Source organism: Bos indicus, chromosome 10 (assembly GCF_029378745.1).
Source record: "Bos indicus isolate NIAB-ARS_2022 breed Sahiwal x Tharparkar chromosome 10, NIAB-ARS_B.indTharparkar_mat_pri_1.0, whole genome shotgun sequence".
NCBI lineage: Eukaryota > Metazoa > Chordata > Mammalia > Artiodactyla > Bovidae > Bos > Bos indicus.
Genome location: NC_091769.1, coordinates 56,157,892 through 56,172,117, shown reverse-complemented (window position 1 = coordinate 56,172,117; position 14,226 = coordinate 56,157,892). Strand labels below are relative to the sequence as shown.

The following is a 14,226-nucleotide window of genomic DNA, read 5'->3' as shown; positions in this document are numbered from 1 at the left end:
GAAACAAAGACTGAAGACTTCTGGAAAGCCGAAAGTACAATTCAGTTCACACAAGCTGATTTATGCTTTTTCAAGAATTCTTTTGTTGCTTAAAGCCAAGTGCGCTGGCAATAACAGAGTTATACAAAAATAGCCCTTTTACTCGATCTTTTTGGTTTAGTCAAGCTTTACTACCAATAAAAAATGACCAATGATCCAGACAGCTTGCTTTTCTCACACCTGAGCCATAAATGAGACAAATGATCTGGCCTAGCTTATGTCCTAGGATATGGGAGATGAATAGTACCCTCAAGGTTTTATCCATTCTGAAATTACAGCTGAAAGAATTAGAAGAAAATAATTTTATTGTCAATCTGTGAGTAAGTTTTGGGACACTATATGTGGAATTGTAGGTATATACATGGAAATCAATTGTTTACTCTCCTGCGTTGTTTACTGTCACTAATCCAAGAATTCCAAAAGCTCTTTGCAGAAACTAATGTGTCTTATTAATAAGCATATGCAGGACTCTAACTCAATGCTGCATTTATATCATAGTGATTATATATTATTCAAATCAGATACTCAGCAGGAAAACTACCCATCAAGTGCTGAGGAAATTCTCTTAGGGAATGCGGTGTCCTTTCAGGTCAATGAAGTCATCAAGGTCTGCCATTCTTTCCAGTTGTGACACATTTTACTAGCAGCTGGTGTCCCTCAGATACATGATTCCTGTCACTTTCAGAGATGTAAACCATTTCTGTGTTGAAACATATAACCAGAATGTTGATGATTAAAGCGAAGCAATGCCATTTATCAGAACACACACACACACCTGCTTTGGAGCATTCCTCTTAAAAACACTGACAATTATTAACCCCGTTACTGTTTCCTCTGTGAGTATATTTGAATTAGGACAGTATTTTTCACACCTCTTTTCATTATACTACATAGTACGTTCTGGACACCACTCAGTTAAGATCCTCTTGTATTTTCTTCTGTAGGTTTAAACATTTAAACCACTGGTGTGTGTGTGTGTGTGTGTGTGTGTGTGTGTGTGTGTGTACCTGCACATGTGGTCACTCGGTCATGTCTGATTCTTCACTACCCCATGGACTATAGCCTGCCAGAGTCCTCTGTCCATGGGATTATCAAAGCAAGAATACTAGAGTGGGTTGCTATTTCCTCCTTCAGAGGATCTTGCCAACCCAGGGATTGAACCCTTGTCTCTCTCATCTCCTGCATTGGTAGGTAGATTCTTTACCACTGACATTATATCCCACTTTATTGAGGACTTATATATATATATTGCACTAGGCTGGGTGCTGGAGGCTCCCAGCTGGTGATGGCCTCAGTGCTTTGTTCTGGGTAATGCACACCAGAACAAGAAGAAAAAGGACTCTGTGAATAGGTGTTCTTTTCTCTATGTATTAAAGGACACTCTTCAAAACTGTGTATTGGCTAGCCTGAATTTTTCTGTATAAAAAGTCAGGTTTTGCCCTACAATCCGCTTTCAGGTCTAAGAGTTTTCCTTTGCTGCTGTTGAGTGCTAACAGCCGGGGGCAGCAGAGCTTTGTCCTGGCAGCCACTCTGGTGCTGCTAAAGGTGGGGATCATACTGCCCCAGTGTTTGCCCCCTGATGCAGCTCCTTAGACTTTGAGCAGCTGCTTGAGTCCATTAACAGTCACTTAAGCAGCAGGTAGAGAAAGTTGTGCTGTTATGAATTAAAGGTGGGACTGAGAACTGGGAAGGGCTTGGCTACCAGCACCTGATACACACACACACACACACACACACACACGGTGTTAAATTTAGGGACAGTTTTTTAAAACAATCATAGAGATATTATTTGGTTGTCATATACAGAAGATTGAATGATTTTTGCCATAAGTTTTGCCAAAAATGTGATATCAAGCTTAACTCTTCATTTTGCTAGCAGCTATTCATTGTATAGTAAATATGTAGGCAAGAACAGTCATTTCTAAAGTTGATCACTTTAGAATAGCCATCCTTAATGGAATGCTGCTACTGCTAAGTCACTCCAGTCGTGTCCGACTCTGTGCAACCCCATAGACAGCAGCCCACCAGGCTCCCCCGTCCCTGGGATTCTCCAGGCAAGAACACTGGAGTGGGTTGCCATTTCCTTCTCTAATGCATGAAAGTGAAAAGTGAAAGTGAAGTCACTCAGTCGTGTCCGACTCTTCTCGACCCCATGGACTGCAGCCTACTAGGCTCCTCCATCCATGGGATTTTCCAGGCAAGAGTACTGGAGTGGGGTGCCATTGCCTTCTCCACCTTAATGGAATAGCTATCCTTAAATGTACTGAAAAGTGGCATACAAGTCTGGGTCTGTCTATGCTTCTTATATTGTTTATCTCAGCTGATAGTTGAGTGTTCAGTCCTGGAACCATCCTCCTATTTTTCCAAAAAGCTGAGAAAAGTAACTAGGAGAAAGCCAGCAGACCAGATGCAGTCTAAAACCTGCAAATTATTCCAGGACTTAAGCTTCTTGAAGGCTCTATTTTAAGATCCTTACTTTTTTGTGTTTGTTTCAACAGGAGGGTTAGAGGATAGAAAATGCTTTATTGATAGAAAGTGGGAGCTGTTACTCCCCCCACCTCCTCCACTCCTCAAAACTAAAAAAGAAAGCAAGGCCATTCAGTTCCTTGCCAGATCTGTAAAAGCTCATATCAAATGGGAAGGCATTATTTCTAAGTGAGAAGCAAAACCTCTGTATCACTCTAAGTTTTCAACCATTTCCCACTTTGACGTGTATGTGTGTGTGTGTGTGTGTGTGTGTGTGTGTGTGCACGTGTGTGTGTTTAATTCAGATTTTTGAGCAATCACCTTCAGATGGATTTCCACACATTAAAAAGAGGAAAACCACCCGAACTGAGATCTCAGCATCTCCTCCCTGTAAATAGGGGGATCTGTTTAGCTGCCTCTTGGTGGCTAACTGGGAATTATACTGTGTGCAGTGTACTTCTCATAATCCCAAGCAGAGCCAACTACACCTACACCAGTGATTACTACATTATCTGTTACCAAAGAGGCTGCAAACGCGGCCAGCCCAACCGACCGTAGGACTGGCTCCTAGGTCATCACTCCGATACCGAGAAAATTAGGCAGAGGAAGCGCCAGCATTAGAGGCGTCTTCCCTAGAGATGAAGCTGCGCCCCACACAGTTAGTTGTCAGTGCGGTGGTGACAGCCACACCTGGCAGAGGCCACAGCGCATCTCTTGAGAGCAGGGGCTGTGGCTCGGCCCAGAGTCGCTGCTGGGTGCAGCGGCGGCGGCGGCGGTAGAAGGATCCGAGGCGCTATGGGTAGAGGAGCCTGGGGATCGCAGCGTCTGTGCTGCATTCCCCAAAGCGGCCGCGGCAGCGCTTGGGAAGTTCCCAGCACGCACTCAGCCCCGCTGTTCCTCACCCTCAGTTGTTGATGAGCCTGGGCGCTCCTCAACGCGCGGGGAGACAACCCCTTCTGCTTTCTTAGAGACAGAGATGAGAAATGAGCTGCCGAAGGAATCTGGCAAGGAGGAGAGTGAAAGGCAGTTTGGTGCCAGCAGCTAAGTTGTAGAATTGCTTTGGAGGCTGCCCCGGGAGCACAAGAGAATTTGACAAGAACAGACACCGTTGCAGACCCCAGGCGTGCCTGATTGCACTTGAGTCAGATCGCTGGGACGCAGCCTTCGCTCCAACTGTCTGTGGCCGAATAAAGGGAAGGAGACTAGAAACGGGATTGCAAAGTGATATTCCTGAAAGGAAAACACAGACACTCGAAAAGGAGGGGAGGGGGGAACAGCCCAGCTGGTGTGTGCATTTTTTTTTAAAGGAGAATCCCTCAGGTATGTTCTCTTTTTCTCCATCAGCGCTGCCTCATCTGCATGGGATTATGTGTGTGTCTTTCCTGGTCGACTCTTTTTGTCTGCACTTTAATTCACAACCAGGGGGTTCTCCTAGTATAGTAGATGAATTTATCAATGGTCAGCTCTCCTGTGTTTATAATATGGTTGGTTCTGTTGAGGATTATAGACTTCTCAGGCATTGCTTTATGTTAAATGCAGAATGATAAATGATTGCTTAGTTTCTGCTCAACTTTCAGGGGAAGATCTGCTCAGGGAAAAACAAAACTGAGATAAAAGGCTAGGGCATTCTCTAAACCCTTGGGATTCAGGGGAAGGATGAGGACTAAACAGTAAAGAAAAGTTGAGGGCTTCTAGGAAGGGGTTAAAAGCCAAGATGTCATAGACTAGCATTGTTGCCACCCAGGTGTTTTTCCAGCTCAGCATCCAGTCTGGAGCAAACTGAGCTTTATCAGTGGTTCTGCATTTCCACCTCTTGATCAGTCCTTCAAGATAAAGATCCTGCAGATTGGCTTTCAAAAGATGAAATGCTTTAATTGTGTACTTGGTTCTGTTTTACAATTGTTCTACCCTGCTGAAGGAGGCAGTCTAAAAAAAAAAAAAAAATCGCTCTGCTCCAACAGCTTGAGTAAACCCGAACTTCTGCAATTACATCATCGATACACTTGTATAATAAAGAGAAAAACAGATTATGGTAACAATAGTAATGTTGACTGCCTTTAGCACCTGGGCTGAGATGACAAAGCTCAAAGTCACTTTTCCGTATTAGGCTTTTAGAGGAAAAAAGGAAAGTGGTGGGTGAGTAGCAGACATAAAATGAGTTTTTGAAAATACCTTGTATTTCTTTAAAAACCTAAGACTATAAGTTTATCTCATTTTTAATTAATAATAAATGTAGTTCTTTAAAAATAATCTTGACATCTTTTACACTTAAATATAGTATTATCATGAAAGAGGGTAAAATTAGTAGTACATTAAACATATATGTATTTTAATTCAATGAGCTTTACTAGGAGAGAGAAACAAGAGAATGATAAAGTTTGCTACTTTTTAATATATCAAAGTATTTTATTTTTAAGTGTTTTGTTAATACAGAGAGTTCATGCCAAAGCTGTAAGACACTGATTTTTAATTATTGGTCCTATTTTATTTATGGTTTAAAAGTACAAATGAAATAGAAGTACATGGGATTTAAATTACAATTTATGCATACTGTAAAGTAAATCACCACCCTGCTCTTTTAAAACTAAAACCTCATTTTTGCCAAATGGTAACCATCTGGAGTGCCGATTTGGGCCACCTAGCAGAATGAGGAAATTAGTTGTTTCAAAATTCCACACATTACTGTAATAACATCATCAAAACATGGTAAGCAACTGCCATCAGTTCCTGGGTCAGAGAAGTGATTTGGAAGGTGGACAAAGAGTTGAATTTATGAGTGGAAAAAATTGTGAATTTCTTCTGTGTTGACATCTTACGGGGAATGTTATAATATTTATAGATGAAACACTATAGCAGAAATACAACAGTAGTTTTACTGAGTCCATTAAAGGATTATTTTTCAAAGAAGTGAGTAAACCGAGCTAAGATAATTGAAAAGAATATTAGAACTCTCATTTGCCAAGTTTCCTTTTCATACAACAATGGAGTTCTGTTGAAAAAATAATTTTTATGAATTATTTTATTGGAGGATAATTGCATTGTAATATTTTGTTGGTCTTTGCCATATATCAACATGAATCAACCATAGGTATACATTCTCTCCTCCCTCTTGAACCTCCCGCTCATCTCCCAACCCATCCCATCCCTCTAGGTTTTGAAAGAGGATAAACAGGTATGGTTTATTTCCTAGTATTTCATTATTCATTGTTAGGCTTCCATTATAGAATATGGTAACTTCTTCCAGAAATTGTCATCAACACGTGATTCAATAAATCCATGCCTCCATGAAATATGAGGTAAACATGTTAGATAAGCCTAGAGAATCCACTTTTCATATGCCTATTATTAACAAATTATTTACATTTCTAGGCCATCTACCCCTTTCTGTGGTTGTTAGTCTTAAATAGTGAAGTAAATGTGTGATGCATGGATCTACTTGTTTAAGAGAACATGGAACATTGTAAACAGATGGCAACTGAGGTGATTCCTTTTTCAAAGACAAATTATATGAAGTATGTGTGTGTGTGAATGTGTGAGAGAGAGAGAGAGAGAGAGTGTGTGTATGTGTGTGTGTGTGTGTAGGGGTCAGTTGAGAAGGAAATAGCTTTTGTGTCTTGGATGATTTAGGACAAATCTGTGATTTTGAATATCTTTTTGTCAGTACTCCACTTATTTTTATTTCTATTGACCTACTCAGTTAATGCAATGCATACACCCACTGTGAGTTTCCTTGGGCATTCTGTTACCTGCACATTATCGTCCACTTTTAATACCATCAATTTCTATTGTTCCTTCTTTCCGTTCCATTCTGTCTACTATGGAAGAACTTTCTCTAGAATCTCTGAAATGTGAGAATCATCTTCCCACCTGAAAAAAGAACTGTCTTTCAGCTAGAAATTTTGAGATTTTAGAAATATATATGCCAAATTTATTTCTAAAACACACTTTTACAGGTAGAAACTCACTTTCTAACTGTATTATGACTTAAAACCTAATATCAACTTGCTTGAAACCATACATTTAAAACGTCATTCAGCAACAATTTTAAGTTCAAGGCATTAACTTTGCATCTGTTGTTGCTGTTGTTACAAATCCTTCTGTCTCTTAAGTTTTCTGTGCTTGGATGGCTAAGCTCCAGTTCCCTTCTAACTTAAAAAAGGGGGGATTTATTAATAGCCCTCTCAGTCTGTAGCTTTTGAGCATGCAGAAGACTGAGCTCCCACTTCTGTAATCTCTATGGAGATAATGATGCCACAGCAGTGCTTGCACCATTTGTCTTTTAAAGCGTAGTTAGGAGGACAGGTGGCATTGGAGCCTGGAGAATGAAAGTCCTCCAGAGGAGAAGTGGAAATGAAGACACGCAGCCACTTCTCGTTCTCTTGTGAAACTGACCCAATAGGCATGTATATTTCGCATATCCTCATTACATTGTCCAGTTTAGCCTCAGCATATAGAAATTATTGTAATTTTGATATGGGAGAATATTTTGCATTATTTTGTCTATTTAGAGAATTAAGAAACTATTTTGTGGAAATAAATGTTGGTTAGCAAGATATAAACTCAATTTAAAAAATTATATTCAGGATTCTCAAAGTATTTAAAAAAGTGAAGTATAAAAAAAGTAATCAGAGAAGATGGGTTTCTCTCTAAAATAGTTGCTTGTCTCCCTTACAGTTTCACAACCTTGTCTTTGTCCTGTTTCTTTTCCCAACAATCTCCATGGCCCAAGTCCTATGTAAAACACCTTTTTTCCCCTGAGTATTCTGGCTTTTGAATATCTGGGTGCAGCACGTCTTCTTGGTAGACAAAAAGTGTTTTGGGTGGATATACTTTGTTTCACGTATTGTTCAAGTTGAAATAGCCTACTCTAGAAGTAACTTTCCCAGGCTTTTTATACTTAAGGATGGGGAAGAAAAGAAGAAGAGCAAGCTAGGGATAACCATTTCTATTGTACAGATGTTTCTGTTGTACGTGCCTGATGACAGGCATGATCACTAAGTTGGGTTTCTGAGACAGGAAATGTAAATTTGATCCTAGAAAAACTGAGGGAAGAACAAACATGCTTTGAATCATGTCATTGTGAAGTGATACGTAACTGAAAAACCTAAACAATTGCTTTATTTATGGGAACTACTTAGTCAAAATTGCTAATCAGAGAACTAAAGCACACATTCTAATGAGAGTTCATTGCTTTTTGCTTTCTAGTAGAAAATACTGGAGTTGGTCAAATCCAAGTTCGGTCTCTAGCTGGCTGGGTAAACTCAGGCTATCATTTCCTAGCGTTGATTTCCTTCTCTGTAATGAAAGACTTAACTGATGCTCCTGGAGACTCAGTTTTCAGACCTGAAATTCTATAAAATCTATGTAATGCAGACTCCATATGGTCAACTCCATTTGAAATGTAGCTACAGAATTACTTGACTCCAATTCATTTTTCCCAAGGCTTATAAATGTCATTTACCTGCTTGATAAGTCAAAGAACCTGTATGGATCTTTTTTGCACTTTTAAGAAATCTGATAGCTTATTTTCCTTCACACAACTAGGTTATGATAAGTATTGTTTTATTAATATTCCATATGACCTCATATTTTATATAAGGCCCTGTATTTGAGAGTCATAAAATATTTGCTCATAAAATATTTGCTGCAGCTTTGATAGATGTTGAAATCCTGCCACATTAACAAGAAATATGGCATTTGGATACTTAGAATAACTTTGAATCATTCATAGAACAGTTTTGTTGAGAGGTTTTATAAATAAAGTGAGTGCAAATACCCTACTTAGTCATTTGAATAGATTTACTCTCCTTCCAGCTGTCTTCTTCTGTATGGGCACACTCATGAGAACATGCTAGAAAAAAGGGGATTGAGGGGCTCTCTCATGGCTGAAGGCAGAGCATCGGAGATTTTATATTTCCTTCTTAATTTCCAAAAAGATTGATTGGCAAGAGGCAAAATATGTAAATTAATTTCATATACGTAAAAGTAAAAATTTAATTCTAGTTGTTTCTTAGAAAGTGATCTATAGGATTCCCAACAGAGTGTCAAAATATTCTTGGACAATAGGTGAAGAACATCTTTTGATATAGTAGATGATAAGACATATAATCAGAGAAGGCAATGGCACCCCACTCCAGCACTCTTGCCTGGAAAATCCCATGGATGGAGGAGCCTGGTGGGCTGCAGTCCATGGGGTCCTTAAGAGTCGGACACAACTGAGCGACTTCACTTTCACTTTTCACTTTCATGCATTGGAGAAGGAAATGGCAACCCACTCCAGTGTTCTTGCCTGGAGAATCCCGGGGATGGCGGAGCCTCATGGGCTGCCGTCCATGGGGTCGCACAGAGTTGGACACGACTGAAGCAACTTAGCAGCAGCAAGACATATAATGTTTGATGGATAAATACAACAAGTTACAATAAACACATACATTGGTTGCTGTCTTCCTCCTCTTAGCCTTGAGTGTGAGTGTTCTCTTGATCCTCTCTGTCTATTCACTATTTTGGTGAGCTGAATTTATTTAGGGACATCTACTTCATTGAGGTGAATTACACTAAGGTGTTCCCACCAAAATTGAGAGAATCAGCTCTTCCAGTTTCTCCCAAACAGCTCCTTTTCCTGATTTCCTCAACCTCTCAGGCTCAAATCTCAAGTCATCATCACTGCCTTATACTCCCTCATGTCCTATATTCAGTTACTAATCACATGTATTCTCTGTATCATTTCTAGCCATGTATTCTTTCCTTGCCCTGTTGGCACCACCTTAGTTCAAGTTCCTGTCACTTTACAATCAGAATACTGCACTAATCTTCCAATTGTTCTGTCACGAGCCTCTCCTCTGAGCATCTGTTCTGCATACTACTGCCAGATTCATTGTCCTAAAAAATGCCTGGACCATGGCACATGTCACTTTCTGCTCAGAAACTTTCAAGGACATCACATTGTATATGAAATGAAACCTTGAGTATGTAGTGTGAAAAAAATACACCTTTAACAACCATATGCCAGAATGCCTTTTCACTTTACCTTTGAGTTCCTGATCAGTCTCTGCCCTAGTTAAACAGATTACTAATTAAGAGATTGGGTTTAGCATATATACTATTGAAAGTATATATAAAGTAAATAACTAATGAGAACCTACTGTATAGCATAGGGAACTCTACTCAAGGCATTGTGGTGACCTAAATGGGGAGGGAATCCAAAAACAAAGGAGAATATGTTTATGTATAGCTGATTCACTTTGCAGTCCAGTAGAAACACAACACTATAAAGCAACTACGTTCCAATAAATATGAAAAAAAATAGATTGCTCACATTTCCAAATACTGAAACTTTATACAATTCCATCGTACTAAGGTATTTGTATCATTCATTTACTAATGCATCATACACTTTCTCATGAGATTTCACCTTTGTTCTTGACCTGTAGTTTAAATATTTATTCTTGCACACAACTTGAAAAAAATTCTAGCAAGACTATAAACACATTAAGTGTGTAAACTTTGACAAATTACTTAAATTTCTGCTTCTTAACTTTACAACCAGAAAATAATGGCAGCGTAAATTGTATTGCCTCATAGTTTTCAGGAAGATTAAATGAGATAATATAATTAAGTGTCCAAAGAATACTGGCTATTCTTAATTGTAGTTATGTTCATACTCCTAACTACCTTGTATATAAAATGTACGTGCTTAGTAAATTTGTTTGCTATTGTGCTTAATTTGAATTCTATAATATTATCAGTTACTAAAGGGAAAGACTAGTAAGGGGAGACGAGAGGGTGGTATACAAAATAGAATATAACAACAAAAGACTAAAGTCAGAAGGAAAAATTCAAACTTCCACGGTGACTTAAGATAGTAATTTCCTAGCAGTTACATTTAGAGTAAACTAGAATGGCTTTGGATACTCCATTTTTTTTAAATCAAGGGCCCTGAGATTCTAACATTCTTATGTGTATTTTCCATGATACAAAAGGGAGCAAATACTAATTATTTTCTATGTTAGAGCAGATGGGGGTTTCATGAAGAGTCAAACACTGTAAAATGGTCCCAAGAACAAGAAGAGAGATTAGAATATGACCAGTGACCCTATTTTATTCTCATTGTTCAAAGGTCTGACTTTAGGAGGAACTCTGTAAATCTATGGTGAATGTCAGGATCTAGTATCCTAGCAGCTCATGAGCACAAGCACTGAAAGGCAGAAGACATGTAGCTTCAAAAGAGATGGAAGATTAACAGTTAAAACAGGGGAGCTGCCTGCCTGACTTTATCTAGGTCAGAGGCATGTCATAGTGTAGGTCTTTGTCAACTCCCCGTGATGTTTGTCTTCCTGTTCTTAATCAGGGATTCAGGGACTAAGTACTACTTTTTCAGTTTGATGTTTCTAGTCACAGTACTTCCCTCATTGTCTCTAAGTCCCATATCCTTCATTTCATCATTTTTTTTTAATTGGAGTGTATTATAATGTGTTAGTTTCTGCTGTACAGTAAAGTGAATCAGCTGTATGTATACAAATATCATATATTAATGTATATATGTGGAAAATCCCTTGATCTAAATCTTCCCCTTTAACTTCAGCTAATAAGCCAGGATGTGGTCTGCCTCTCTCCTATTTAGGCCAGTGGGACACCCAATTTGTGTCCACATTATTGGTCTTTACCATCCTGGCTTCTGCTTTTATGACATCCAGCCCCCAGTGGATTTAGCAATAGCCACAATTATGTGAAGAAATCCAGAGAATTCCCAACGGTCCTTTTTAGTTTTCTAGAAGGAATTCTTAGAGCATTTGTTTATTCCAAGATGGGAGGCAGTATAGCTGATTATAGACAGCTGCTTTTACTTGTGACAATTTGTTAGAGAAAAATTTCCACCCCGAAAAGAGCAAATGAAGAGTCTGAGCAAAACCTGCATTGAGTTCTTTGGTTGATCTTGAAATCTCTAAATTTCTCAATAATGACGGTGAAAGGAGGGGATGTCAGTTAGGAGGGGCAAAGAATAGCTAACTTTAGAATCTATGGAGAGAAAACTTGAGCGTGGCTTTGAAAGTTTTCTTTGTGAGTTATGAGCTATATAAATATATATATGAAGTGAAGTGAAGTGAAAGTCGTTCATTTGTGTCTGACTCTTTGTGACCCCATGGACTATTTGGTCCATGGAATTCTCCAGGCCAGAATACTAGAGTGGGTAGCTGTTCCTTTCCCTTCTCCAGGGGTTCTTCCCAATGCAGGGATTGAACCCAAGTCTCCCACATATAAGCATATATATATATATATATTATGTATGCCCATATGTATATAAATTTATTTATTTTTTTCTTTTTGGTTGTACTGGGTCTCTGTTCCTGCACATGGGCTTTCTCTAGTTGTGATGGGCTGGGGCTACTCTTTGTTGTGATGCTTGAGCTCTAGGAACATGAGGTTCAGTAGTTGCAGCTTGCAGACTCATTAGTCGTGTGAGCCTAGTAGTCATGGCACATGAACTTAGTTGCTTTGTGGCATATGGAATCTTCCTTGGGCCAGGGATCAAACTGGTGTCCCTTGCATTGACAGGCCAATTCTTATCCACTGTACCATGAGAGAAATCCACGAGACTGTGGGTTCAATTCCTGGGTCTGGAAGATCCCCTAGAGGAGGAAATGGCAATGTACTCCAGTATTCTTGCCTGGAGATCCCATGGACAAGACCCTCATGGGCTACAGTCCACACGGTGGCAAAGAATCAGATACGACTGAGAGACTGAGCATGCATGCAATATAAACACTAGTAACTCATGGATTTCTTTCATGGTACTGCTGCTGCTAAGTTGCTTCAGTTGTGTCCGACTCTGTGAGACTCTGCTAAATCTGTGTGACTTAGCAGCAGCAGCAGCAGTACCATGAGAGAAATCCATGAGTTACTAGCATTTATATTGCATGCATGCTCAGTCTCTCAGTCGTATCTGATTCTTTGCCATCCTGTGGACTGTAGCCCATGAGGGTCTGTCTTGTCCATGGGATCTCCAGGCAAGAATACTGGATTACATTGCCATTTCCTCCTCTAGGGGATCTTCCAGAACAAGGGATTGAATCCAAGTCTCCTGCATTGGCAGGCAGATTCTTTACCACTAGGGCCACCTGGGAAGCCAGGTTTTATGTTATCTTTCTCTTCAAACACTTGACACCATAGTTCAGTTCAGTTAAGTCGCTCCGTTGTGTCTATTTGTGAACCCATGGACCACAGCACGCCAGGCCTCCCTGTCCATCACCAACTCCCAGAGTTTACCCAGACTCATGTTCATCAAGTCAGTGATGCCATCCAACCATCTCATCCTCTGTCGTCCCCTTCTCCTCCTGCCCTCAATCTTTCCCAGCATCAGGGTCTTTTCAAATGAGTCATTTCTTCGCATCAGGTGGCCAAAGTATTGGAATTTCAGCTTCAACATCAGTCCTTCCAATGAACACTCAGGATTGATCTCCTTTAGGATGGACTGGTTGGATCTCTTTGCAGTCCAAGGGACTCTCAAGAGTCTTCTCCAACACCACAGTTCAAAAGCATCAATTCTTCAGCACTCAGATTTCTTTATAGTCCAACTCTCACATACATACATGACTACTAGAAAAACCATAGCCTTGACTAGATGGACCTTTGTTGGCAAAGTAATGTCTCTGCTTTTGAATATGCTGTCTAGGTTGGTCATAACTTTCTTCCCAAGGAGTATGCATGTTTTAATTTCATGGCTGCAGTCACCATCTGTAGTGATTTTGGAGCCCAGAAAAATAAAGTCAGCCACTGTTTCCACTGTTTCCCCATCTATTTCCCATGAAGTGATGGGACCAGATACCATGATCTTCGTTTTCTGAATGTTGAGCTTTAAGCCAACTTTTTCACTCTCCTCTTTCACTTTCATCAAGAGGCTCTTTAGTTCTTCTTCACTTTCTGCCATAAGGGTGGTGTCATCTGCATATCTGAGGTTATTGATATTTCTCCTGGCAATCTTGATTCCAGCTTGTGCTTCTTCCAGCCCAGCATTTCTCATGATGTACTCTGCATATAAATTAAATAAGCAGGGTGACAATATACAGCCTTGACGTACTCCTTTCCCAATTTGGAACTGGTCTGTTGTTCCATGTCCAGTTCTAACTCTTGCTTCCTGACCTGCATATAGGTTTCTCAAGAGGCAGGTTAGGTGGTCTGGTATTCCCATCTCTTTCAGAATTTTCCACAGTTTATTGCTTGATACCATAAGCCTTGATTAATTTCTCTCATAGTTGGTTCCAGTTGTCTGCAGTACAGGCCCCACCCAAAGCTATTAATTGCTGTTTTGTGTGTGGAATATAAAGCTTTCCTCTGTGAGAAAGGAAAATATATTTCTTAGAATGCAGAAAGTGTTAAAAGTCCAGAAGACATAACACTAATTTCAAATCTCAAAATGTAATTATAATTATAAAACTCTAGATGTAGTTTTTAAAAAAATTATAGGAATACAAAGAAAGTATTTGTGAAAATACTTAAAATTTCTGGATGCCTATTTTTAAATTGTTTCTCAGTTAATCCACATATTGTCTCACTTTTCATTGTCAACTCTGGCTCTCAGTTCACTTATCTAAAATGGCAAAACCAATACAATATTGTAAAGTAATTAACCTCCAATTAAAATAAATAAATTTATATAAAACATGTCTCAAGGACAGATTTATTGTAGTGCTAAATACTAAATGAAATGGACCAAAAAATAAATCC

General features: G+C 39.4%; 1 protein-coding gene across 2 annotated transcripts in view; it reads left to right on the top strand.

Moving 5' to 3' along the window:
- The first annotated feature begins 3,111 nt into the window (after positions 1 to 3,111).
- The window catches only part of UNC13C (unc-13 homolog C), a 723,080-nt gene continuing 711,965 nt past the window's right edge, over positions 3,112 to 14,226 (top strand). For both annotated transcript variants that reach the window (XM_019968805.2, XM_070797523.1), the window contains exon 1: positions 3,112 to 3,825. The gene's annotated coding sequence lies outside the window, so the exon portion shown is untranslated. The remainder of the gene's footprint in view (positions 3,826 to 14,226) is intronic.